Here is a 23,755-nt window from a genome sequence, read left to right on the forward strand (position 1 = left end):
ATATTGTAGGATTATGGTTTTTAATTCATTCTGCTATCCACTTCTGTTTCATGGGAGAGTTCATCCCATTCACATTCACAGTTATGATTACTATCCGTGTGTTTTTTTCCATCCTATTTCACCCCTGTTTATGCTTTTATTTCTCCTTTTCCCTTCCACTCCTCAACAAAGTTTTGCTTTTGACCACTGCCTTCCTCAGTTTACCCTCCCTCTTGATTCCCCTCCCTTATCTTACCATTTTCCACTTGCTACTTCTTCCCTTCCTTCTGATCACCCCCCTCCTTTTTTCCCTTTCCCCTCCTACTGCCTGTAGGACAAGTTAGATTTCTATACTTATCAGGGTGTGTTATTCCCTTCTTGAACCAGATCCGATGACAGTAAAGCTCAAATACTGCTCTTCTCCCTCCCTTCTTTCCCTCTAATATAATGTGTTTTTGTGCATCTTCATGTGATGTAATTTACCCTTTTTTACTACCTCCTTACCTCTTCTCTCAGAACCCTCTGTTTACATCTCTCAATTATGTTTTTATCCTTACATCAGTTATTTTATACAGACATCTGCAGTCTATGTGTATCCCTTTCAATTGTCACAATAACTGTACTGTTCTCAAGATTGACATATATATATGCATATACATATATATGCATATATATATATATAACATACATAAGATGATATAATGCTATGTAAAGAAGTAAATAATTTGCCCTTAGTGATTAATAAGGTTTGTGGGTTTTTTCCCCCTGTTTGCCTTTTTATGTCTCTCTTGAGTTTTGTATTTGAAGATCAAGTTTTCCACTGAGTTCTGGACTTTTCATCAGGAAGGTCTGGAATTCCCTTATTCTATTGAATGTCCATCTCCTCGCCTGAAAAATTATGCTCAATTTTGCTGGGTAGTTGATCCTTGGTTGTAGTCCGAGCTCTTTTGCCCTTCAGAATATCATATTCCAATTTCTCCTGTCATCTAATGTAGAAGCTGAAAGATCCTGTGTGATCCTGCCTATAGTTCCACAATATCTGAATTGTTTCCTTGTGGCTGCTTGCAGTATTTTCTCCTTGACTTTGTAATTCTGAAATTTGGCCATAATATTTCTTGGTGTTTTCATTTTGGGCTCTCTTTTAGGGGGTGATCAGTGGATTCTTTCAATGACTATTTTACCCTCTGGTTCTAGGACCTCTGGGCAGTTATCTTTAATAATTTCTCTGAAAATATTGTCAAGGCTCCTTTTTTTCATCGTGGATTTCTGGTAGACCAATAATTCTTAAATTATCTCTCCTGGATCTATTTTCCAGGTCAGTTGTTCTTCCAATCAGATATTTCACATTTTCTTCTATTTTTTCATTCTTTACATTTTGTTTTACTACTTCTTGATGCCTCATAGAGTCATTAGCTTCCACTTGCCCAATTCTAATTTTTAATGAGTTGCTGTCTTCATTTTGCTTTTTAGTCTCCTTTTCCAATTGGTTGATTTTACCCCTCGGGGTGTCATTTTCGCTATTTAGATTCTGAATCTCCATAGCCATTTAGCCAATCTTATTTTTTTAAGGACTTGATTTCATCAGTGGTTTTTTTTCCCCATTTTTTCTTTTACCTGCCTAATTTGGTTTTTAAAATCTTCCTTTAGTTCTTCTAGTAATGCTCTTTGGGCTTCAGACCAGTTCACATTCCCTTCTAAGGTATCAGATGTGAGTATAGTGTCAATGCTATCCTCTTCCAAATTGGTATTTTGATCATGCCTGTCTCCATAAAAAGAATCAGTGGTCTTTGTTTTTTTTCTTCATGTTGGTTAGCTTTTTCCTTCTTTACAATGGCTTTCTGCTTTGTGGGCTCAGGGCTCTCTGTCCCAGGTTTCTTGTTCAGGGGATTGTGAGTCTAGTTACTGGCTTTGTGTATTATAGCCTTCTGTTTCCTGATGTGTGGGGGATGGGTCTGGCTGTCTGAAGTCTCCTCTTCCCCTGGGGCTGCTCTCCAGCACTGTTGCTCTTCAGCAATGGTCTTAGCCATTTGCTGTCTGTGCTGTTGTCTGCCACTTCCCCTGGCTGTGCAAAGGTATGGCTGGGCTCCTGGTGTTGACCTCTGCTGGCTCTGCCCCTCTGGGACCCAGGAACTCCCACTACTTGGCCACTAAAGCCCTACTTCTGTCTCCTCTATTCCAGCATTTTTTCCCAAAGGAATTCTCTGGGTGGGGGTTGGGGAGGGATTAGGGCCATTTACCTGGCCAGTATGTCTACCAGAAGTTCAAGAAGATAAATTTCTAACCTTTGGGCGGCAAACCTCAGGAGTTGATGTCTCACAACTGGTGGCATTGTGCTGCTGCCTCTCGTCACTTCTACAGATTCCTGTCCTGTGTTGGGAGGCCTGGGGATCTCTGCTGGTTTTGGGTGCCCAGCTTTCTGCCAGCCTGGGTCTCTGGCTGGTTTTCGCAGCTGCTTCTGCTTTGGTGTTGTCTGGTGCAGCTCCACACGCCAAGTGCTCTCCCAGCCTACAGATCCATCCCGTCGACCTTTCGGAATCTCCTGGCTTGGAAATATGCCCCACTCAGATTGCTAGCGGCTTCTAACTCTCTCAAATCTGCTCAGATTCACTTTTTTATAGGTATCTCCTTTTTTTTTTTTTTAAAGTACTCATAACCATTCTGGCTCTACGTATTCAGGGCTAGAAGACCTTGTTAGACTGGGTCTTTGGCAAGAAGGACTCAGGACATTTTTGTAATTCAGGAGTGATTTGAATCTTAAGTACAACATTTCTTGAGATACCTAGGAAGTTTTCACAGTAATTCAATTTATGTAATTGGCTGTGACACTCTTCATGTTACAACTGATCTACTTCCTGAGGTACAAGTCCTGGGCAACTACTAATGCGCTCACACACTAAGCCTTCAGGAATTCCCTAAATGAAAAGCTGCAGAAAAAGTACCTCAACACTTCTGTGTTCTTTTAAAGTAAGAGATCTCAACTGATAGCCTTTAAACATGTCTTCATTTGTGAACCAGACCTCTTATGAGCTAAATATACTTATTTCTATTTATTCTAAGGACACGATATTTGCAACTTGGCAATCATGAAATTCCAATCCACAGGAAACTAATATTTATATCCAGGCCATCATTGTTCAATCTAATTAGATCTGTTTTTAATAAGTTGGCAATTATTACTGTAGCTAGAAGACACTGGTAATTTCAGTGAGGCTTAATGAGGCGGCAGAGATGTAATACACAGAAAGGTGATTGGGAAAATAGGCACAAGGTCCACAGAGAATTTACTCAGCAGTACTTCCAGGCAATTCCTGCCCATATTTTTGTCGTCCTGGTCTATTGCAGCTGCTTTTAGGGACTTAGAGGTTTCTACAGAGGAGGCAGACCTGCTAATACAGAAAAAGCAATAAGACTTTATTAGGGCTTTATTAGGACTCCCACACAGGAAAGGTAGTGATTTAACTTGAGACAGAGACATGAGAAAGGGAGTATAGGAAGATAGGAAAAAGAATACATTTGAATAATAATTGCTGGAGAGACAAAGATACAACTAGATCTCAGGAGAGGACAGGATATATCTGTGACTCAGACATTGGAGAACTCTCTGGGCCATGATCTTTAGGCCTTGGCAGCAGTAGGAAGGGCATTGATTCTGCAAGATGCACTCTTTGAATTTGGTAGCCAAATGCCTCCAGGGTCTTACTACATATTATAATGTTGGGTATATATGCTTAGCTTCCATCCTTTGCAACAGGGGCAGCTCTGGAATGCCAACAAAGGTCCAAAGGTTTTACACAGAGTAGTGGGGTCTCATTTAGGACTGATTGGTTTCCCTAATATCTGGCATCTGCTAGGTACCTCGATTACTGAAATTTCAGGTGGAATGGCAATTTCTAGTGTCAACAGTTCCATCTATAGAAGTTGGCATAAATGCAGTATAGTGGATAAGGCATTGGACTTGGTATCAGGAAGACATGATTTCAAATCCTGCCTCAGATACCTCCTAGCTGTGTGAACCAGGATCAATAACTTAACCTATTCAGCTTTAGTTTTCTCATCTGCAAGAATGGGGATAACAGTAACATCTACCTCCCAGGATTGTTGTGAGGATCATATAAGACAATACGTTTAAAGCACTTTATAAATCTTAAGACACTTTATTAGAAATGGCACAGGGCACACATACATGGGGATGTATATGAAGTAAGGATACTCCAACACAAGAATCAGCAGGCCCAGAAAGCTACAGGGATTTTGTGGATTTGTGAGGGAGGACAAAGAACATTATGAAGGTCCTTGGTTCACTTGAATTCAGAATAAAACTTGACACTGACTTTACTATCTTTGAAAGTAGTGGAATGGAGAAGTGAAAGAAAATCCAGGTTGAGATAAGAAAAAATAACTATCTATTACTTCACGAAAGAGAAATATAGGGTAGGTTCATAGATTTATTGTCTATTTGTAACTCTTCAGGACCACAATTAACGGAGTAGGCTCAAATCTGCAGGGTAGAAGAAGTTTCTCACTGGGAGCTCTCTGCACTATGAAATCACAGACCTGATCAAAAGAAAAAAAGTCTATCCCTTGCACCCTTTCACTAGCTCACTGGACTACTCATCAGTCCCTGAATACTTCAGGTGCTTTTTTGCCTCTCTACATGGCCTCTCCTATCTTCTCTACCTATTGAAATCTTAGTCCTCTATCAAGGCCAAGAACAAATGCTAACTCTTCCATGAAGCTTTCTGTGTTCTTGCCAGCAAGAAGTGATGTCTCCTGCCTCTGAACTCTCAAAGCCCTTCAGTCATAGTTCGTGTATTTGTCACACTCTACTTGCTTGATATTTATGTACATATCTTATCTTCCCTACTAGATTGTAAGCTTCTTGAGAACAAAAACTGGTTTATTAATCTTATCTCCTTCAGAACCTAGGAAAGAGCCATTCACGCACTAGATGCTTTAAAAATATCTTTTGCAAAAGGTCGTGTAGCAAAGTGAAGAATGACTGATGACAGCCTGCATACTACATTGGCATCCATAAAATGTCACTATATCTAGGAGACTCCAAGTCCATTGAGCAGAACCTCTGTAGAGAATTTATGGGAGGGCTTGGATAAGAGTTGCAGAGGATGAAAAACCATGCACGGGCTGTGAATTGTACTGTTAGAAGTAGTGTCTACCTAGAGGAAATCACAGATCACATTTATAAACTTCAGGCCTGAAAAGGAATCTGTTGTCTGTAACCACAGAGGTGTGTTTGTTCAGGAGGCTAAAGAACAGGGACTGAAAGTTCTACTTTTTGTCTTTAGGCCTATGTGATGACTCTGGGAATGCAATTTCTCTTTCTAGGTTTCAGTTGCATCATCTGTGAAACTGAGAGATCAAAACTAATCTATCTTTGATAGCTGATTAGAAAGAGATCTAAAATGATTATGTAACTGAAGATATTTGATACTGGCAATCTCCAGCATTTTATTTTTGTTAAGCTCTGGAGGGAGTAGTCCATAAAATGTAATGAAAATGGCCATCATAGTGAAGAATCAGGACAACCTTTTCACGGGAGACTAAAAGGGCAATGTTTTTTTCCCTTAAAGTTTTGCTAGTAGTTTGCTGTGCTTCTTATATCAGACTATATTGGTATCAGAAAATTAACTGAAAAGTTAGTTGACTCATGCTCAATTAAAGAACGTCTCCATATCTAAGATGAAAACAATTAAATGAGTAATTTACAAAATGATTTTTTTTTTACATTTGTCAGAGCTAATTATACTGACACAGCTTTCATATGTAGGTAACCAAAAACTAATGACTTTATAATTACAATGTGCTTGACTCGGGCAGATTTAACCCACGGCTTCAAAGTCTTTTCTTTATTTTAGTACCAAAACTAGTAATTTTTCACAAAAGTCCATAAAATGTTCAAATATAATATATCATTAGCTTGCAAAGGTTACAATAAGTTTGTATAATAAAATACAAATTACTACCTTTCACATAGCATCTGAATAGAGGTTTGGGGGTAAATAGTATAATTTGATGACAATAAATGAGCCTGAATATGCAGGGAAAAGATCTATTGGAAACTTGCATATTCATATTCATGGTAGATTTCCCCTGATTTGTTGCTTTTCAGTTGCTTATATTGATTTCTAGGATTTTAATTCTTAATTAACACATATATGTGTACATGATTTCAATGAAGTGTTTTACTTAATATACTGAATCTTTTATATAAGTTGATCAGCTTTGCTGTGGGATTAACTGTGTATCTTAACAATATATTTTATGTCTTATCTGTATTTTCCATTCCTGCTGCTTCCACTCTAGTTCAAGACCTTTTCATGTCATATCTGAAGTATTTCTATAGTTTCCTAACTGGTCTACTTGCTTCTGTTGTTGTTAAGTCATTTTCTTGTCATACCTCACTGTCTGTGACCTCATTTGGGGTTTTCTTGGCAGAGAAACTGGAATAGCTTATAATTTCCTCTTCAGCTCATTTCACATATGAGGAAACTGAGGCAAATAGGGTTAAGTGACTTGCCGAGGGTCACACAGCTAGTAATTTTCTGAGGCCAGATTTGAACTCATGAAGATGAGTCTTTCCAAATCCAGGCCCCAGCACTCTCTCCACTGCACCACCTAGCTCCCCTCCTTGCCTCTGGGCTCCCCATATTGAATCCATTCTATGTAATACTGCTAGAAGACTCTTCCTAAAACATCACTATTAACATGTTACTCTCCTGCTCAAGAACATTTAAATACCCCCCATTGCCTATAGGTTACACCTATAGGGAGTTACACCTTTGTAACTCATTCAAGTCCTCCACAATCTATTTCTACCTACCTTTCTCCCTAACACAAACCTTTCCTGCAATCAAACTCGTGTACTATTGACTGGCTCCATCATGCCTGTGCTTTCCTAACTCTATGCATTTGGTCACTTTCTGGAATGCTATCCTATATCCTTTCTACCTACTCTATTTTTAATCATCTTTTAAGGCCCAGGTCCTTCATTCTACATGAAGTCTTTCCAACCCACTACAGTCTACAATGATCTCTGCCTCCTCTGAACTCAACATACCATGTTGGTACTAATTTAGCTGTTATAAATATTATCTCTTTCTCTGTGGAAGTTCCTGTGTAAATTCCTTTATTGTGATTTTAGCTTTTTATTATTCCTATTTATTTATACTTTTATTGTTTTGCTTTATTTCTCTTTGGTTTGGAAGTTACTCTAGAGCAGACTATACCTTATTGATTTTTGCCATTCCCCTCAGTCACCAGCACAGTATGCAGTAGGCACTCAACAAATACATATTAATTGGCTTGGCCTCAAGGATTATCACAAAAAGATTGCCACATCATTACTTTTTTTATACTAAGAATAACTAGGAACCATTAAGATCTGAATTCAAATTCTCCCTCTGACACATTCTGGCTGTTTGATCCTGGGCAAGTTATTTAATCTCTCAACATTTTGAGCAACTAACTTTGAGAGAATATCAGTTTCAGTGAAGGTGCTTATCTACATTGGAAAAGATATTTTCCTCACTTGGATCTCCCTATATTAATGAAATAACAGATCTGGTAAAAAATAAAGCATAATAGTTAACACGTGTAATACTTTGCATATTTTGTTTCATTTGAATCTCACAATCGCTTCCTGAGTTGCATAGTACAAGCATAATTTCCTATAGTTTGTGGATAAGGAAATAGAGCTTCATAGAATAAAATTTTGGTGTTTGGGGCCAGGAGCATAAAATACGCCCTCAAATCCATTTTTATTATTTTAAATTTTTAAAATAAGTTTTTATTTATATTTTCTGTTTTTTACTTCACCATGATATACCATGTATCTTTCCCCCTCCCTAAAAGCTATCTCATATGACAGATAGTAATTTTTAGAGAAGAAAAATATCAGCACAATTGATTGATATATTGAAAAAGTCCAAAAATATGTGCAAGGTGTTACATTTGTGGACCTCTCATCTCCAAAAAGGAGTAGGTCGGAAGCTTCTTCTTATATTTCTTCTTTTGAGTTACACTTGCTTTTATAATTTTTACACTTATTTGTGAATTTTTTGGTGTATTGTTTTTTTCCACTTACATTGTGGTGGTTGCTTACGTATATTGTTTTCTTGGTCCTGCTAAGTTCATTCTGCATCAGCTCATATAGATCTCTTCATGCTTCTCTGTATTCAGTACACATACCATGTTTTAGAGCATAGTAGTATTCCATTATACTCATGTGCCACAATTTGTTTAGCTCTTCCCCATTCCGCAGATGATGGTCATCTATTTTTTTTCTAATTTTTAACTATCATAAAATGCGCTACTATAAATATTTTGGCATACATGGTTAGTTTTTTCTTATCAATGGCTTCCTTGGGGAGCAAGTCCAGCAGTGGACTCTCATGTTCAAAGGGTATGTAAATTATTGTCACTTTATTTGCATCATTTCAAAGTGGTTGTACCATTTCACAGCTCCACCAACAATATAGTAGTGTGCCTATCTTCTACGACCTTTCCAAAATTGACTGTTGCCTTCTTTGTCATTTTTACCAATTTGCAGAGTATGAGGTAAAGTTTCAGGGTTATTTTGATTTGCTTTTCTCTTATTATAAGTGATTTGGAGGATGTGGTTGTGAATATTTTACAATTTTTCTTTTTAGAGCTTTTTGTTCATATCTTTTGACCATTTATCTAGTAGGGAATGACTATTAGTCAACATGCATGTATACACACAAATTGTTTATATATCTTGGATATCAAATCCTTATCAGAGTAATTTGATATATATATATATATTATATATATATATCATAGACCATTTCCATTCTTATTCTACATTCATTAACGTTTTATACACAGAAGTTTTTTAGTTTTAAGAAATCAGTTATTTATTTTATCTTTTGTATGGTAATTGCCTCTTTCTCTTGTCTGGTTAAGAATACTTCTCTTACCCATAGCTCTGAGAAGTATATGATCTGTTTCTCTTCCATTTTTTTAGTATGCTCTTTAATGTTAAGATTCTATATCTATTTAGACTGTCGTGTGGCATGTGGTATAAGGTGTTGGTCTATGCCTAATTTCTGCCAGACTTCTTTCTAGTATTCCCAACAGTTTTTTTAATCAAATAAGTAGTTTCCCCCTGGGTAACTTATGTTTTCCACTTTATCAAACACTGAGTTATTGAATTCTATTGTTTCCAAATTTCCCTTGATCTATCTCTCTATTGTCTAACCAGTACCAGATGGTTTTGATGACTGCTTCTTTATCACATACTTTGAGATCTATAGGTGCTATTCCTCCTTCATCGTTCTTTTCATAATTTCCCTTGGTATTCTAGTTTGTTTTCCAAATAAATTTTCCATTATTTTATCAAGCTCTATAGAGTATCTTCTTGGTAATTTGATTGGTATAATATTAAAAGTGTGAATTAATTTTGGTAGTGTTATAATTTTTATTATATTGGCACAGCAAAGCAATGAGTATCAGCTATTTATGGTATTTATTTCTTTAAGGAGTTGTTTGTAATTGGATCTATATAAGTCTTGGATTTTGTGTACTTTGGCATTGTGTACTTTGAGAGGTTGATCCTTAGATATTTTATGCATTTGGTAGTTAATTAGATTGGCTCTATATTTGTTTCATAGAAGGATTCTGGCAGGGTGCTTTCTCAATTTTTGAGGATAATTTGTGAAGTATGGGTACTAACTCTTCTTTAAAAGCTTGATAGATTTTCTTGTGAATCTTCCAGGTCCTAATGTTATTATCTTTGATTCTTCCTTTACAGCTAGACCTATTTCCTCTTCTGAGATCAGGTTATTTAATATCTTCATCTGATCTTCTAATAATTTGGTTATTTTACATTTTTCAGGTATTCCTCTATTTCTTTTGTGCTTTCAGGCTTTTTTTTTAAAGCACATAATATTCACGTAGATGGTGCAGTGCCAGGCCTGGAGTCAGGAAGATTCATCTTCCTGAGTTCAAATGCAGCCTCAGACACCTACTAGCTATGTGACTCTGGGCAAGTCATTTAACCTTGTTTGCCTCAGTTCCTCATTTGTAAAATGAGCTGGAGAAGGAAATGGCAAACCACTCTAGTATCCTTGCCAACAAAACCCTAAAGAGGATCATGAAGAGTCAGACACAAGAATTGGCACAAGAACTGGCAACAACAAAAATGTATGTAATAATTTATTCTGCTTGTTTTCATTTCTTCTTATTTTGCTGTGATTTCATCTTTCTCATCTGCTATTTTATTCATTTGATTTTCTGCTCTCTTTAATTAGATTAAAGATTTATCAATTTTATCAGTCTTTTAAAAAAACCAGTTTCTTGCTTATCATTCTTATAGGATTATTTTTGTTTCCAACTTATCTGTTCCCTCCCCCTGATTTTTTAATACCTCCTCTCTTATTTTAGGTTTCTTTGTTGATTTTCTAATTTTTAAAAATTGCATTTTCAGTTCACTAATCTTTTTTTCCTATTCTGTTAATGTAAGTTTGTAAGGGTATAATTTTTCCCTGAGGATTGCTTTAGCTGTATCCCATAAATTTTGGTATGCAATTTCACCATTAGCATTTTATATACTTTTAATTGCTTTTTGATTTGTTCTTTGACTCACTCACTATCCAAGATTTCATTGTGAAGTCTTCATTTGGGTATGTATCTTTTGTTTGTGGTCTCTTGTAATGGCAAATAAAGTGAGACTTTGTTGTCTTTTGTTTTGGAGTACTTCTCTGCACTCAGGCAATCAAGTGCCTTTGATTCTTGCTTTTGTTTCAATTAAGAGTCTTTGATTGAATGGGGAGTCTTTGATGACCTGCTTATGTCATGGGAAGGCTTAGGTCACATGGGTTTGAGTCACATGGTTGTGATGCCCTCTGTCCCTGAAGAAGTGTATATATACTCTGAGGTTAGCATTTTGCTTGGGGCTCACTCACTGGAAGAGTGTTGTGTGATTTGACCAGACAAGACTCTCGGTAGCCATTGGAGCTCCCTGGCTTTGAAAAAACCCAGATGTTGGTGCTTCTCTCTCTGATAACTATGTATGTAATGTCTTGGACAGATGGCTAGAAGCCTGTCTGTAGATTTGTGTTATTTTCCTCTGTTTATATAATTTCTGCTTGTGTTTTTTCTGAAGTTCAGGGTGCTGACTTTTTCCCCTGAACTGAGTGAATGATATATGTATGTTTAATTAAAGTGAGATTGTTAACCCCTTAAACTTGCTTACCTTAGAAAAGCAGATCAAACAACCTGTGCTAGCAGCCCTCCTGTGTACTGGTGTTATTAGTCTTACATAGCTACAGTAGCAGCAAGTAGCATTGTTTTTACACCCCTGAACCAATTACTATTCTTATTGCATTATGGTCTGTGCAGGATATATCGACTATTTCTGCCTTTTTACATTTGTTTGCAATAGATCTATGCCCTAGTATATGGTCAATTTTTGCAAATGTTTCATGTGGTACCAAAAATATGTATTTAGAAGATGCCATAATTTTTTTTTTTAATTCTAGTTTCTCCAGAAATTTGTTCAGTTCCATTTTTCCATTTTGTTTATTTTTCTGTTAGATATCCAAAACTGATGGGGGATATTGAAATCTTCTGTCACTATTGTATAATTGCCTATGTCTTCTTGAAGCTCAGATAATATTCCCTTTAGGAATTTAGATGCTATTCTTTTGGAGTTGGTTTGTTTTCTATGGTTTCTTTCAGCATAATATAATTTTCTTGTTTGTCCTTTTTTATTTTTTTTAATTTTTGTTTATGCTTTGTCTGATAGCACAATGACAACTCTTGATTTTTTTTGATTCACTTAGATGCATAGTAAAGTTTTTTCCCTAACCCCTCAGTTTTATTTTGTGTATATCTTTGTTTTTAAAATGTTTCTTGTAAGCTAAGCAATAGATTAGAGTTTTGTTTTCTTATCCAATTGGTCACTTTTTTCATTTTATTGGATTGTTTATTCCATTCACGTTTAAACTTCTTAGAATTAGGAATATATTTTCCTCCATCTGTCTCTAAAATTGTTTGTTTTTCAAGTTTTTATTTCCCCCTTCTGCTTTAAACACAGAACTATGTTCCTTCAATTATATTGTTTTATTCTTTTTTTAAGGTAGCGCTGTTCCTACTGGCTCTCTTTCCCTCTCTCTTGATCTCCTCTTCTTATTTGTTACCCCTTTCCCTTTAGGGTTTTGCTTACATGTTCCTCCTGATTTTATGGTTACACATTTCTTCTCCCTCTTTTTTTCCTCTCAGTTAGTCAAGTAGATTCCCCCTTCTCCTTCTCTTCATTCAGTCCTGTTCATTCATTTTAAAATTTTCATTTTTTACACTTCTTTCCAAAAATAATTTCTCTTACTCTCTTCATTATCAATTTTCTCTTTCTGTTTACACCCACATTCTCTGATCAATGACTCTTATAATCACCTGATCTTTCTCTTTTCTCTGTATTCTTTATATATTCAAAGCTTCCAAGGTATCCATTCTAGGTGCTGCCGTCTAGGCATTTACCGCCACTACCTTGCAGGGCTTACCCTGTGGATTCCTCTTTTCCATTGTACCTTACTCTCTGAATAATGTTAATTATTGCAGGTATTAGAGAAGATAGTGCCCCTTGATAGTACCCCAACTCTGCCCCTCTGCTTCTCATTGATTTATAGCCTTTCTTGTAGACTTCCCCCCCACACACACACACATTTGCTTGAAAGTCTTCTCCCTGTCTATATTTTCCCACCCCTCTAGGTGCCAGTTGTCCCCAGGGGTTCAACCTCCACCATTCCTATGACAACTAGACTTTTCAGGCACCAAAACTCCCAGGCCTCATTTTCTGTGAGATTCTCATCTTCCTTCATCCATATAAGCATTCATCAGAAGAACCCCCTTCCACCTCCAAAGAAAGGCCTCTTTCCTTTTTTGATCTTTCCTCTCTCCTTCTTAGCCATTCCCCTATACATTCTTCTTTTTCAGAGACCACAGAAGTCACCTTCTCCTTATTACTAGCCTTTGATTTGACCCCGGAACATCACTCCTCTCCTTCTGCCTGTTCCCTTTCCCCCTTTCATATACCCTCCTATATTGTAATGGAGTCCTACAAATGAACCATTCACCAGTAGGCAGAGTATCTCCAGATTCTGTCCACAGTGCCCTGAGTCTGCCACTTCACTGTTTCCTCTGTCAGATTTCCATCTTCAACCTCTGTTTCCTTCTGTGCCTTTACAAAGAAGTCTCTCTATTGCTGTTGCTATCTGTATTTATTCACTCCTTGTACAATTCTGTTATTTGGGGTTTTCAAGACCTTCAGTTCTGGTTTTATTTATAAAAATATTTGAAACTTTTCTTTATTGTTAAACATCTATCTTTTTTCCTATATGGTTAAACTCGGATTTTCGTGATAGGTCACATTGGGCTGCACTCTTAGCTCCAATGCTCTTCAGAACACATTGTTCCATTCCCTCCTCCTTTTTCTAGTGGGTGTGGAATAGTTGTGCGTTCTTTGAATGTCCTTTCCTTTGTATTTGACAATTTTTCTCCAGATGGCTTGCAGAACTTGTTTCTGAATTGAATTGTTAAATTTAACCACTGTAAGTTTTAGAGTTTGCAGCCTTGGTTTTTTTTTCTAAAGGTGGTCTGTGAATTCCTTCCATTGAGATTTCATTTTCTATATTCAAAAATTATGGGTAGTTCTCTTCCATCATTACATTATTATAGGGTTAAAGGTTTTTGTGCTGTCCTTTCATCTCCTGGGAGAGCTATGATCCTTACCTTGTCTCTACATGGCCTGCGTTTGAGGTCTATATGTTTTACTTGCATAGTGAGCATAATTTCTTTTAATATTTTTATTTTTTGCTTCTTTTCTTTTAGGTTGTCTTTCACTTCTGTATATTTATATTCCCAATCTATTCTTTCTTTTGTTTCTCTGGTGAATTATTGTTTTTCTATTCTGCTTATTATTTTTGCTGTGCAGGACATAAATTTTGTTCTCAAACTTTTCATTTCTCTTTTATGCCACTTAGAAACAGTGTTTTGTGGTTCCATGTTCTCAAATTCCACAGAATCCTTTGTCTTTTCAAGTGTTAGATCATTTTCTTTCATTTTGTAGTACTTATTCATAGATGCCTGAACTTGTTTACTAGATCTGGAGGTCGTATTTCCTTCCATTGCTGTTTTTCCTGTTGATTTATCAAGGTCCTTGAGATCTCTTCTTCTTGAAATTGTTGGTATTTTCGGTCTACTTGCTCCCACCTTATTTTGCTTATCACTCACTTCCTGACTGTGGTTTCCTTGGGAGCTTGATCTTAAGTGTCTTAGCTTCTTCCCACATGATTGGAATTTCATGATTGCCAAGTTGCAAATATTGTGTACTTAGAATTTGCAACAGGGGCAGCTCTGGAATGCCAACAAAGGTCCAAAGGTTTTACACAGAGTAGTGGGGTCTCATTTAGGACTGATTGGTTTCCCTAATATCTGGCATCTGCTAGGTACCTCAATTACTGAAATTTCACGTCTCTGTCTCCATTATCTTTTCACTAGCCAGAAATGGCCCCAGCTAGATGCTATGCTCTTTCTCTCAGGCTTGGTGGAGTGTTGCACAGCTCCCTATAAATAGGGTTTCTTGTCCTGGTGAGCTGTTCCACTCCCTCTGTTCCTTAGTTCTCTAGCCCTACACTGATAGTACCAACAGTTAAAAGCTTTGTAATACTGGTGCTTCTGGGTTATAGCTGCTAGCAACAACTTTTGCTCCTGAAGGACTATGGCCAAGCTGGCTGCTGACACCTGAGCAAACTTCTACAGCCAAGAGGTGGGGTTTCTATGGCACTGGAAAGTGGGGGGGGGGGGAAACAAGGTGCAGAGATGGGCTAAGATGTAAGCCTGTGTTGTGTCCTTGAGTCTCCTAGTATAGCCTCATGACCTACAGTGTAGGGGGTGGGGAAAAGGTGCTAAGTAAGCTCAGGGTCAGTGAGCATCAGTCCCTGATTTTTCCAACCTTCTTTTGGATTCTGGATGTCCTAGACTATGGAAACAGCTGAACTTGCTTCATATTTCTTGCATTATTTCTGTTTTGGAGATGTTTGAGAGGTTGCGGGAATCAGAGAAAAAATCTAGTCCACTATCTTGTTGTTCAAATGACCTAGAAGTCTCAAATCAACTTTTTAAAACAAATTGGAGTTGGAGGATATCCTGGGTTAGGTATCACTCTGCCACTCTTGGGAGGAATCTGGTAAAGCTAAGGTAGGTGACTAGAGTTCATCTGGAGTATGCTGGAGGGATGAGGCATGCCAACTGGTGGTTTCCTGTTTTCACTAGGAGAAAAATGCAAAGACAAAAATGAGATAGTCCCTACTTTTAAGAAGTTTACATCCCATGTGCAAGACAACATGCTTGTACATATATACAAAACATAAACAAAAATAAATACAGGTTCTATTTGGGGGTGTGGAAGGAGCTAACAGCTGGGGGGGATCAGGAAAAGCAATGCGTAGGAGTTGACTTGAGCAGAGTTCTCTCTGATGAAATGTTAAATTCACTTATTTCTGTGTTGCCGAAGGAGAGTAATTGTCACTAGTAATCTCTAAATTTCAGTACCCTGATGTTCTGCCTTAGTCACAGCTCTGTCAGAGGCATTAAGTGACTGGTTCTGGATCGTAAAGCTAGTAAGCGTCAGATGATGTCTCTCCTGACTCCTCATCCAGAGCTCATTCCTTGGCACCGTGCTACCTCTATAACTTGGTCCCATTGTACAGACCTGGGAATGATGTTGAAGGGAAAATGAAGCTTCTTAGTTTAGTTTTGTCGATGCTCTTTGGCATCCATCTGTTTGTGTTGCTCTAATTTATTCAGTAAATATAAACAAGTCCAAATCTTCCCAGAGACTAGATGAATTCTGTCAAGGCAGCACTTGCTTGTCTCCCTACACACATCGGAAACAATTTCAAAGAATACAATTAAATTGTAGAAAAGCCTAATAAAAAAATCCCATCACAAAAATATCTCTTTCAAGCATGATACATTCTTGGTGTATTTTGGAATTATTTTAACTGCCAGGTGTATCAATTACAAAGATGGCCAAGACAAGCTAAATTTGTCCATTTGGTCAAATAAATACTTGGAGAATCTTAGACGCCTGAGTGGCACAATGTTAGCACAGTAGCAATCATAAAAAGTCAAGAATATAGCATTTCATTACTGACAAAATAATGATTAGTTCATTGGAATGACGTTTAGCTTCCTACAGTGAAATCTAGGGGCCCATGAATAGATCTGACTCAGTACTTGGAAGTTCTGAAGATAAAACAATTTATAGCTCTGAGAGAAACCTGGAAGTATGCCAAGTCATCTTTTAATAGCCCTGCGAACAAAAGGGTTTGAGTAATAACTGCATAGTAATTTAAGGTTTGCAAATCACTTTTTTCCTTCATAGCTATATAGTACTATCTACTGTGAAGTACTATCTGCTGTGAAGTACAAGCATTGGGATACTAGCAAGGGGTCTATATCTTTGATTTCATTCATGCAGGGAACTTCTAGGAAAAAAAACTTTTTATCAGTGCATAGTGGCTACTCTTCTGCATCTTAGTCTTACAGAGTTGACAAATCTTGTCTTCATGCTTATTTTGAAGGTGAGGAAACTGAAGTATACAGAAGTAAAGGATCCTATTTTTTAGTGACACATTGTATCAGAGCCATGATTTAAACTCAAGTTTCCTCCTCCTAAAAGCCCAGTACTGTTTTTATAACCCACTGTTCAGTCATTTCAGTTGTTTCTGATTCTTCGGAACCCCATTTGAGATTTTCTTTTTTTCTTTTAATAAATAAATAAATTAATTAATTTTTAGTTTTCAACATTCACTTTTATAAGATTTTGGGTTTTAAATTTTCTCCCCATCCTTTCCCTTCCCCCTCACCAAGGTGGCTTGCAATCTGATGTAGGCCATACATGTACAATCACATTAAATATATTTCCATATTAATTATGTTGTAAAGAAGAATCAAAACCAAAGGGAAAAACCATGAGACAGAAAAAAACAAAAAAGGAAAAATAGTATGGTTCAGTCTGCATTCAGACTCCATAGGTCTTTCTCTGGATGTGGATGGCATTTTCCATCACGAGTCTTTTGGAATTGTCTTAGATCATTGCAATACTCACAAGAGCTAAGTCTATCAAAGTTGGTCATTGTACAACATTGCTGTTACTTTGTACAATGTTTTCCTGGCTCTGCTCACTTTACTCAGCATCAGTTCATCCAAGTCTTTCCAGGTTTTTCTGAGGTCCACCTTCTCATCATTTCTTATGGAATAGTAGTATTCCATTCCATTCATTTTTGGGTATAATTTATTTTTATTTTTATTGTATTTTATTTTTTTCCTAGTTACATGTCAAAATAATTTTTAGCATTCATTGTTAAAAATATGAATTTATTTATTTTTAGTTTTCAACATTCACTTCCATAAGTTTTAAATTTTCTCCCCCTCCCTTCTCTCCTCAAGATGGCATACAATCTGATATGGGCTCTACACAGACATTCCTATTAAACACATTTTCACATTAGTCATATTGCATAGAAGAATTATAATGAATGGGAGAAACCACAAGAGAGAAAAACAAAACAAAACAAAAAAGAAAATAGTCTGCTTCACTCTTCATTCTGACTCCATACTTCTTTCTCTGGATGTGGATGGCATTTTCCATCACGAGTCCTTTGGAATTGTTTTAGGTCCTTGCATTGCTGAGAAAGTCTAGGTCTACTAGAATCAGTCATCGCACACTGTGACTGTTACTGTGTACAATGTTATCTTGGTTTTGCTCACTTCACTCTGAATCAATTTATGTCTTTCCATGTTTTTCTGAAGTCTGCCTGTTCATCATTTCTTATAGCACAATAGTATTCCATTACATTCATATACCACAACTTGTTCAGGCATTCCCCAATTGATGGGCATTCCCTTCAATTTCCAGTTCTTGGCCACCACAAAAAGAGCTGCTATAAATATTTTTGTACATGTGGGTCCTTTTCCCATTTTCATGATCTCTTTGGGATACAGTCCTAGAACTGGTATTGCTGGGTCGAAGCGTATGTGCATTTTTATAGCCTTTTGGGCATAGTTCCAAATCCTCTCCAGAATAGTTGAATCAATTCACAACTCTACTGACAATGTATTAGTGTTCTAGTTTTCCATTTGGGGTTTTCTTAACAAAGATATTGTAGTGGTTTCCCATTTCTCTTTTCAGTTCATTTTACAGATGAGGACCTGAGGCAAACAGGGTTAAATGACTTGCCCAGGGTGTCACACAGCTAGTAAGTGTCTGAGGCCAGATTTAGTTCAGGAAGATTAGTCTTCCTGATTCCAAGCCCAGTGCTCTATTCACTCCACCACCCATCTGCCCTCACTTCTCACTCTTTCTCCAAATATATTGTTCAGTGGTGAGAGAATACTTTTGAATGAAACAGGTATCAGGAAAAAGGTGAACAAAGGGGTGTTATGGATTAAGGAAAGAGAAGAGAGAATACAGTATATTTTGAGAAGTTAGAAGCAGGTGACACTTACTTTAAAAGCCATGGAGACATTAGCTGTAATGATTTGGTTGGCTTCATCCCTCTAACATTCTAAGTCATAGCTATTTAACCCTCATCTGTGAGTTTAGGCCTGTCTAGTCCCTGGAATCAATATTAACCTGAAATAAGAAGGAACACAGAAAACCCTAGGTCAGTAACATGCTAGTTTCTTTTGTGTTGTGCTGGTTTTGCACTAATCTTGGTAATTTAATTCTTCAGCAAATGCATTTTGCTTTGAGACTGTTGCTCATTCCCTGACTTTTAACTTAGCTCCTTAATGACTTGGTTTTCTTCCTAGTTAATCAGCGAATGGTATCCCACCCCTCCCCCTCACTCCACTCTCTTCCTAAATGAATCTCCCATTCATGAACACCAAACTCTTTGCCTCTGATACCTGTTGCCAAAGCACTTTGAAACCAATCACCTGTCTTCCTAGATTGCAGCAGACTGGAAGATTTCCTACAGTCTGGATCTCTGTCAGTTGCCTTCCTTGCCCCCACTTAGATGGATCTTGCTTTTTGTTTAGACCCTTCCTCCTCTCTGTCAGTTGATCCCACAGCTTTGGCATTTGCTTTAGACATACATGCCTCTGTACTTTCTTTTTATTTCTTTTCTTACTTAATACATATTAATGAATAAAATGAGCATTTCCATAGCATACTACAATAAAAAAGGTGATTGTACATGAAACTGCAAACTGACTAAGCACAACTTGCTATTCCTTTCAAATATACAACAAAATAGTTGTCTACGTTTCTTTTGTCCCCTACTCTACTCCCCACCTTAGAGATGGCTACCGTTAGACACAAATAGAGATACATGTATATTTATATATGTAAAATTTTCCTATATATCATTCTATTTATCAGTTCTTTCTCTGGATGCTGATAGCATCTTTCTTCATATGTCCATTATTTTTAATTTGTGTATTTACAACAATGAAAATTATTTAGTCTCTCAAAGCTGTTCTTAAAACAGTATTGCTGTTACTGTATACAAAATGTTACCTTGGTTCTGCTTATTTCACTCTTCATTATTTCATGCAAGACTTTCCATGTTTTTCTAAGATCATTGAGCTCATGACTTCTTATAGCAAGGTAATGTTTCATCACTCTCATATACTACACCTTCTTCAGCCATTCCCCAATTGATGGACATCCCTATAGTTTCCAGTTCTTTGTCACCACAAAGAGAGTTGCTATAAACATTTTAGAACATACCCCTAATCATCTTTAGAAATATGCCTAATAGTGGTGTTGCTAGGTCAAAGGGTATAGACAATTTAATAATTCTTTGGGCATAATTCCAGATTGCTTTCCAAAATGATTAGATCAGTGCACAATTCCACCAACAATGAATTAGTGCCCAAATTTTACCACATCCCTTTCAACATTTGTCACTTTCACCTTCAATCATTTTAGCAAGGTTGTTTTAATTTGCATTTCTCTAATCATTAATGATTAAGAGCATTTTTTTTAGTATGACTATAAGTCATTTTGATTTCTTCATTGGAAAACTGTCTGTTCATAACACCATTGCCTGGCCTTGCCGATAGAAAATGTGCTGGATTTGGAATCAAAGGATCTGGGTTCATTTTATAGCTCTGCTAGTTACTAGCCACATACTTTTGGTAAGATATGTTACCTCCCTGGGCTTTAGTCTCACCATTTGTATCTAGCCCTACATCCTGTGATCCTTTGTGTTCTAACACCTGTCATTTCAAGTATTTCATGGATCTGTCTAGATTCCTAGGACACAGCTTTCTTTTGTCTGGTCTCTTCCACTATTGCTTGATAATAGTCAGTCTTAAAATATCTAGCAACAATGCCAGTCCTATCAGCAGGTAGAGTAGAGATCAAACTGCTGGAGTGATTTGAGGGCTGCAAGAGTTCCTTGGACTAATACATACATATCTAAATATACATGAACACACATATGTACACATACATGTTATGTTACATACTTAAATGCTATGACTGAAGTTTTTATGATTCAAATAATTCCTGGGGACTTTTGAGAAAAATGATATTTCTTTGAAACTGTTTAAAACATGATCATACTAGAGAGGGGAAACACAAAGTATAGTAATATACTTTGTCATCTAACTATTCAGGTTTTTTTTCACTGGAAAGAAAACTCAGTCATTAGGCAGCTGAGTTAAGAGTCAAGGACTGAACAACAGAGACCCAAATAGAACAGAGAGTTCTCTTCCTAATGGAATAATTACCTTTACCTCTTGTAGGCACAATCAGGGACTGGTCTTGAAGCCTTCCTTCTGACTCAGCTAAGTCCATAGGCTGTGGGTTTATACAAGTGGGATCTTTAAGTGAAGAAATAGAGGATAAGGGACTTTCCAAAACCATTTCAACTTTCAAAATTAATTTGGTTATTAATCAACTTTACTCATCAGGATTGCATCAGGGTTGTTCCTGCACTAGATGGGAGCTTTCAGAGTCATAGAGTCAAGCCCAGGATCTCAGAATTGGATGGGTTCTCAGAGGACATCTAGTCTTGGAACACATGAGAGATACATTTTCATGGGGGAAAGGAATTGGAGAAGCCATGTACCCTAGGGTGTTTCCCCCAAGGAAATAATGGATTGTGTGTGACAATATAAGTATGCTAAGTATCTATGGAAGGTAGAGAAGATTTTAAAATAATAAAGATCATTTCATCTAACCCCTCCTTTTTATAGAGGATACTGAGGTCCAGAGATTTTTAAAATAGCATTTCATTTTTCCAACTACATGTAAAAACAATTTTTAACATGAATTTTTAAATAAAATTTTAAGTTCCAAATTTTTTCCCTCCCTCCCTTCTCCCTAAGACAGTAAGCAATTTGATATAGATTATATATGTGCAATCATGTAAAACCTGTTTCTATCTTAGTCATGTTGTAAAAGAAGAAACAGTGTGCAAAACAATTACAGTTTGCAAACGGAAAATGCCATGGAAAAAAATAAAGTGAAAATAATATGTTTTGATCTGCATTCAGACTCCATCAGTTCTTTCTCTGGGTGTGGATTGCATTTTCTATCATGAGCCTTTTGGACTTGCCTTGGATCATGTCCAGAGACATTAAGTGATAATTATTACTCAAAGTCACTCAGGGCTTTAGCAAATAGATGGATTTGAATTCAGGTCTTTTGATCCCAGCAATCTAAGAAGAATGTTTTGGGGAATCATTTCCTTCTCCTGATCTTCTATGAGTGGGTGGGATTCAGTGCTTAGCACAGTGCCTGGCACATAGTAGGCATTTAACAAGTGCTTATTGATTGGTTGATGCCAAAACAAATTTCACCCGCTTCATAAATTTTTCATGCATGGCCAATCCTGCAGAGGCTCCAGGCGCTTCTGCATGTCATAATTAATTAATAATTCAAAAATATAGCTGAGGTGTCATGAAGTTAAGTTAATTTTGTTTTTTCAAACATCTACCAAATTAGGTTTCATGGTTCCCATAGCAACTCTTAAATTTTAAGTTGAGTATTTTTTTGTTTTTACTGAGTACGTAAAATATAAGGTGAAAAAAATATCACTTTGGTACCTTGATAAGATCACATCTTTCTAAAATTACTTATTGATTGAGATAACTGCTTTCCTTTTCCCTGCTTTATGCACTTTTGCTTCTCTGGTGATCGTCTTGTGGAAATGGAAATGGAAACCACAGGCCTCTCCAGTTTTTGCCATTTTGATCAGCATTCGTAAGGCTTATTTTTCTTACCTAAAGGACTTATTTTGTAAGTATAACTTGTTTTCAGATTCCTTTTGGGAGTGAGATGTTACATGGATAATAACTGCATTTTTACTTCAAATGATTGTTGATTTTGTCCTAGAACATTCCCTGCTACAGACGTGACCCATTATTTTGGCTTTCTCTCCACCCCCATTCCTCAAGTTCACAGGTGATTTCAAGGGTCTCAATTCCAAGCGATAATAGCTAACAATAGATAGTATTAGTATGGCATGTCAAGGTTTGCAAAGGGTTTTATCTCCTTTGGTCCTCACAACCATCCTGTGAGGTAGGAGCTATTGCTAAAGCCATTTTACAGATGCGGATGTTGAGGCTAAGAGATTAAGGGACTTACTCAGGATCACCAACCTAGTAATAAGTATCTGAGGCTGGATTTGGATTCAGGTATTTCCAACAAGCACAGTTCCAATCAAATAATTTAAAACGTTTCCTAAAGAAACTGGAATGAAGCAGCATGAGCATAAACTTGGTGAGGCCTTGAAGGTGGCTTCCAAAATGAGATTCTTGAGTTGATTTCTTGACCTTTTGGCAGTTACTACACTGAATAGCTTTTCCAAGTGCATAACTATCTTGGAGGATGTTAATCTCTTCCATTTGGCCTGGCCATATGGTTGGGGGACTTGTTCTAGGTAGGGGTCTTGTGTTAAAGTTTCCATTTATTTGTTTAGTTGGTTTCACAACTGTTTGAATGTCTTTTTTTTTTTTAAATCACTATACAATAAAACCCATTTGCATGATTACTCTGAGTAACACTGTCCTTTGGGTGTTTGTTCATATTTCATGCTGCCAAAAATGGCCTAAAATTCAAATTAATTTTTCCCACAAGCATACTTTTGCAAGTGTTCTGCTTTTATGTATGGTCTGTTGTGAGGTCACTCATCTTGTTTTCCCTAAGGTACTCGATATTCTTGGGCAGTTTTCTAGAACTTGTAAAAGATTCACAACAATGGAGAGAACAGATGTTTTATAAACAGTTCTCCACTCCCCCCACTCCCATATTTTCCAATTTCCATTTTCCTTTTGAAAAAAAATCTTAGTGGATTTATCCCTGTGTGTTCTAATTACTGCTTTTTTTAATTCCCCAAAACTACTAAAGCCCCTCTCCCCTCTTTTTTCAGTTACAGTGCACCTGGCTGAAGGAAATGTCCCCACCTAAAGCTTAGTTGACTGACATAGGTGTTTAATGTAAAGATGCAAAAAATATCACCATGTAAATTACTGTTTAAATTTTTCCCTCGCCTCCTACAAAACTTTTTGGAAGGATATGTTAAGTTGCAGTGAAGGCCAGCAAGTCTAACCCCATGTATCTGAAATCCTCAGCTTCTATTTACCACCTCATTTGCTAAAAAAGAAAAGAAGAGAAGAGCAAGGCTTGGTGTCAGCCTTTGAACACGGAACATCAATATTGTATACATGGGCATATTCTGTTCTGCCAAATCAAACCTGAAATTCATGTGGCAGCTTT

Source organism: Trichosurus vulpecula, chromosome 9 (genome assembly GCF_011100635.1).
Source record: "Trichosurus vulpecula isolate mTriVul1 chromosome 9, mTriVul1.pri, whole genome shotgun sequence".
NCBI classification, from domain to species: domain Eukaryota; kingdom Metazoa; phylum Chordata; class Mammalia; order Diprotodontia; family Phalangeridae; genus Trichosurus; species Trichosurus vulpecula.